Raw genomic sequence first — 5746 nt, 5'->3', positions numbered from 1 at the left:
ATCACCGTATGATACAACAGCAAGTGACAGTCGGAGTTGGGCCCTTGGCTACGATGGTACACTGCTTAGAGTTACTTCAGATGTAGAAACGAAGTGAACACCAAATCCTTTATATTGATTGCATTAACAAAAGTGTACAAAATCAGATCTTACAAAAGCTCAGTGATCAAAATCGTTCTGAGTTTTTAATTATAATAACAGTCGTCCCCCCACGCTCGGTGGCGTGGTACCTTTATATAACAGAAATGACGGAGATGTCTAGATACAAAAGATAAACTTAAAGCAGCGATCCCTCAGGATCGAAGATCCTGAGGGATTCGCTATTCGTTCGGGTCTCCTCTTTCCTTCTTGCGTTCTCCGTCACGATATCCTGCGTCCTTTTCCTGGATTATTCGGCTCCAATTTTGCTTGATCTTGTCCGCATCCGGTTCCCTGTCGACGGGGCAGCAGTTACTTTCCTTGCGCTTCTCGTTTTTACTCGATAATCCCCTATTTCCGCGTCCTTCTGCATAGAAAACATCGATTATTAGTAATTGAGCTTCGTTTGCCCATTTTCACACAATTTACCAAAACCCTTATGTTTTTAGGCTCAATATGCAGAAAAGATTAGAAATAGTATTGAAAAACCACTAGATTACTTATCAAAAAGCATACCTTCCAGGTGCTCCACACACCCCCCTGCTTACCCTGTTTCATGTCCTCATGAAAACGTTGTAATTGACATGCAGGGCTGTGAGAGAGTAGGCCGGAGAAGGGATCTCTCGAAGAGGCCGACAACCATGATTAGCAACTAGATGGTCAAAGAACTGGTCTAACTGATCTGCAGGCATCTCATATAGAGCCTGATATCCAGGTGCAGGATGCCAAACAATTGGGCTGCGAAACCGATACCCCAACCAAAATGGGCCTGCTCGCAGAATCCGTTCCCCATAGAGACTCAATCGACTGGCAGCCAATTCAAAATTCTCGAAGTTAAAGGGTTCCCTGAGCTGGATGTTTGGGTTAGAGGTTCGGTATCGAAACTTTGCAGCATGGAAGGCCTGGTCTTTAATAGTCAGGAAATACTCCAGACCATTTCGGATCAAGTTTTCATGCATGGGACCTAATATCTTCATGACACCTGGGATCCTCATCATACTCCTATGCTCTCTCCATAATGCTGCTGGGTCCCTACGTTCAGCTCGTACCCAAAGGTCTAAACTATTTTCTTGCCTCTGAAAGATGTTGTAAGCTTTAAACCATTTTAACTGATTCACCCCAAATGAGATAAAGGCTTGAAATTGTATATCGCCAACGAAAGGGCTAGGATTCAAATCATTTTCCTGGTCTAAGACAAGGTTGTGCAAGTAGAATTCACATAACAATCTTTGAACTTTAACTCCATAGTGCTTGCAGCAATCTATAAAATCATTAACAGTGTTGATATGGATGGGTGCTCTTGCCCTAACAGCTTTTATTTTTAATCTCAAATAACGTTCAAGCAAAAACAAAGCATAATTTTTAGCAAGGGCTCTACAAGTCAAAACATCAGTATACAAGGAACACAAGGTGTCCATCTGCTTAATAACACTATCTAGTCGACGAGTTACCTTAGCAACCTTTTCCTGCTCCTTCTGCCATCCTTCAAAGGCCTGGCTTTCAGACTGACTGATGTTTCGAAGTTGCTGTTGGAGCTCCTCGTATCTTTCCTTGGGGACCGTCTGTTCTCGCAACTGCTCGGCCTCCTGCTGGGCTTCCTTCATCATTTTTGCAATTTCCCTAGCCTCGGCAGAGGGTTTGGTCTTTAATTTTACTCCTTCTTCCTCTCCCGGAACATCTTCTGGTGCCCTGGGGGCAGATTGTCCCGAATTGATGTCTTCTGCTTCATTACCGGGCAGGTTTTCTTCCCCTGCTTCTTCTGCATGCCCTTCTTCAGGTAACTCTTCTTCTGCGGGACCATCAGGGATGCCTCCTGGACTGGAGGCTTGGCCGTATTCTCCCATGTTGGCCAGAACTACTGCCAATTCCTCTTCTCCTGGATGGTCTTGCAACGAGCTACCCATAGATTGTGCATTTTCTTCCTCAATTCCTTCTCCTGGCTGGTTAGTTCCAGCCTCTAATTGCTCAGCATTTCCTTCGGGTAATTCACCTTCCTCTTCCGAAGGTTCGTCCTCGATTTCGATTGGTTGGGTCGCAGTTTTCTGAATCTTTTCCAACCTTCCCCTTATTCGAACCAATCGAGCTGACTTCCTGGGTCTTTCAGGCAGGTTGGGAGTGCCAACAGGTTCTCTAGGTTCCTCTGGTCGTTCCGGCGTATCGGAGGATCGCTTCCGTTTTGACACAGCCTATTTTTCTGTCGTTGGCTCCTTGTGTTCTTCTGAACGTTCCAGTGTGCTGGAGGTTCGAGGTAAAGCCAGTCCCATTTTGACTGTTTCAACCAATTCCTCCCAAGTGTCTTGTTGTTGGGCAAGACTGTGGCTTATTATTAGCCGAATCATTCCGTGGTGGCTAACAACCGTCTCTGTGTGCTGAGCTTTCTTCAAACTTCGGGCCGCATCATGTAATAATGAATTTAAAAAGGCAGGGAGATTTACAGAGCATTTTCCCTTCAAAACAGCTAGAAGTTTTAAGTGACGAGCCCTTACCACATCTTTCCTCCCCTCGCAGGTGATATAGCTCTGCACTATTTTCGCCAGCTCGGTCCAGGGCTCCCCCAGTGTCGTCGGCAGAACTCCTTTCCCTTTGACTATCAGACTTTGGCCTTCGCTTTGGAAAATTTCCATTGCTTTCTGCAGTGTTTCCTTCTTCAGCTCCCATCTGGGTCCAACAGCTGGTAATCCTGAGGTTTCTGCAATGATGTCCTCCGTGACTTCTATCCGCTTTCCTCCGACTATAGAGTGGTTTTCCTGCAGATTTTGCAGGAATTCCAACGCTACAGCCTCGTTCGATTCTTGCAGGCGGTTGAAGTAATTCAACCATCCTGCATTTTCCAGAATTTCGCGGGCAGCATCAGACGCGATTAGCTTGTGCGGTTCACTTCGGATTGTTTTCCCGCCCATAGCTTACTCTTAGAAATGAACTCGGGAATGGAACAGCAACTATCCGCAGTATTTACCGAACAGAGAGGATACTCGATGCTATTTTAGGAAGGATTTTCGCAGAGCATGCATCAAAGAGAAAGATCGTGGGTGGCAGTCCGTAGAATGAGATCATCATACCGTTAAATCGTGTTGTTATTTTGCCCGAATGATGTGCAGCCACGTAACCATTGGAGTAATGAGGTCACCTCCCCCCCCCGCGATCTGATAGGCTGCCCCCAGCCGTCAAAGAGAGGAGCAGCAACCAGTCGGGAGTCAAATCATAAGGTACAGCAGGTGGAAATTATGCCATGTTGTAAAAAGACAGTGAAGTACCGAAATCGAGGCAGAAAAATGGATCGCTTTTAAGATAAGCCAATGTGATATAATGAGGAACTGAGGGTTGGACGTCTGTCAACCGTACGAAGTCTCCAGTAGTCATTGTCAATTCCGTTGCCATGATTGGTGATAATACTCATGCGATAATTATATCAGGGTGTGACATATGATACATGCAAAGGAAATAAAAGACAAACAGACTTAATATCATACCTGTTGGTGTAAATATTACGACTCCAATGCCATTAACAGAGCTCTGTTGCCAACAGGTGTTCATAACCTTGGCAAAGTTGTTTATCTCACCCTCCGGAACCATTATCCTTTGTGTATGTACTGAAGAGTGCTTCGTCAAAATGCAGGCCATTATGCTGGCTTGGTGACCAGATAACCATAATGCCATTCACAAGGTAGGCACGAAACGTGGTCAGGTCGGCTCGTGATGAGACCTCCTGTTCCAAGGTTTGCTTGTTATTTTTCCTTTGGACCATATCCCTGGTGTGGTGGCCGTAATGGGAATGCCACTTCGCTTCCATCCTTATGATCATGGTAGGTTGGCTCTGAATGAGACCCCCTATCCTGCATTTGACGATTTCATATCCTTATTTTTATTTTTTCTTTTGTTCTTCTTTTGCAGCACACTTCTTTTTCTTTGTTCAATTACACATAAGGGTGGCTCCGCACTCCTTAAGAGCGGGGAATGGTGGAAGAAGTCTTACAATCCCAACAGACATATATAAATGTTTGCTCATATTCCTCAATGATGATCAAGGAAGTTTTTAGGGAAATCGACATGATAAAAATTTCCAAACCATGGTTAGGGAACAAGATAATGACAGTAAAGACGAAAGTTAGTGTCGCTCCTCTTCTCTTCTTATATCTGCTGACTGTTAAAACAATAGCGATTTATGATATGCAGGTTTCGGTATAACATGCTTTTATGTTCATTGCATAATGTCATTGCTATATCTAAAGGATTTAGGAGAGCATAATCGCAAGACGTCCAAATAGATGGTGTCTTCTCTATACTGAGCATGTGGATGATTCGTCTTACGGAAAATAGCGGAATTAACGACATTCTGCATCTTGAAAAAAAAGGAATATGCGAGTGCTGTTCCTTTTTGCAAAGGAACAGCAAAGCACAAAGAGTGCTGTTCCTTTTCGCAAAGGAACAGCAAAAATCCACACAGGCTGTTCCTTTTCGCAAAGGAACAGCAAAAATCCACACGGGTTGTTCCTTTTTGCAAAGGAACAGCAAAAATCCACACGAGCTGTTCCTTTTCGCAAAGGAACAGCAAAAATCCACACGGGCTGTTCCTTTTTGCAAAGGAACAGCAAAAATCCACACGGGCTGTTCCTTTTCGCAAAGGAACAGCAAAAATCCACACGGGCTGTTCCTTTTCGCAAAGGAACAGCAAAGCCCAAAAAGTGTTGTTCCTTTTCGTAAAGGAACAGCAAAAACCAAAAGTGCTGTTCCTTTTCGCAAAGGAACAGCAGAACCAAAAAGTGTTGTTCCTTTTTGCAAAGGAACAGCAAAAATTCCAAAACGCCAAAGTGCTGTTCCTTTTTGCAAAGGAACAGCAAAAATTCCAAAACACAAACGTGTTGTTCCTTTTCGCAAAGGAACAGCAAAAATTCCAAAAGACAAACGTGCTGTTCCTTTTCGCAAAGGAACGGCAAAATAAAAAGTGTTGTTCCTTTTCGCAAAGGAACAGCAAAGCAAAAAGTGTTGTTCCTTTTCGCAAAGGAACAGCAAAAACAACAAGTGCTGTTCCTTTTTACAAAGGAACAGCAAAACACCAAAAGTGCTGTTCCTTTTAAAAAGGAACAGCAAAATCAAACGGGTGCTGTTCCTTTTAAAAAGGAACAGCAAAATCAAACGGGTGCTGTTCCTTTTAAAAAGGAACAGCAAAATCAAACCAGTGCTGTGCGAAATAAGGTAACCAAAATACTGCAAACAAAAGATGAAAAGAACATATGTACAGGATGTTATGTACAAATTACGAAAAACAAATTGCTTAAGTTATGGGTGAGGAAGATTTCACTTCCTCTCCTAGGATCTCCAAATCAGTATCTTGCTGAAGCTGTTGACAAAAGGATTCCCGAGTAAGGGGTCTTCGATAGAGACGAACTCGGTGGCCATTTACTTTAAACGTATGTCCAGAACCATCAATCGTGGTCAGAGTGAGGGTCCCATTGTCGTGCACCTTCTGGATCTCATATGGTCCTAGCCAGCGAGTCTGGAGTTTCCCCGGGAAGTCCTGGAATCGAGAATCGTATGACAGAGCCCAGTCTCCTTCATGGAAGACTTTATTCTTTATAAGTGCATCGTGCCACTTAGCTCGCTGCTGTTG

The sequence above is a fragment of the Pinus tabuliformis genome, chromosome 6, assembly GCF_031772625.1.
Source record: "Pinus tabuliformis cultivar Carrire ecotype Pingquan chromosome 6, CPIR1, whole genome shotgun sequence".
In the NCBI taxonomy this organism is placed as follows: domain Eukaryota; kingdom Viridiplantae; phylum Streptophyta; class Pinopsida; order Pinales; family Pinaceae; genus Pinus; species Pinus tabuliformis.
This window is presented reverse-complemented; position numbering follows the sequence as displayed.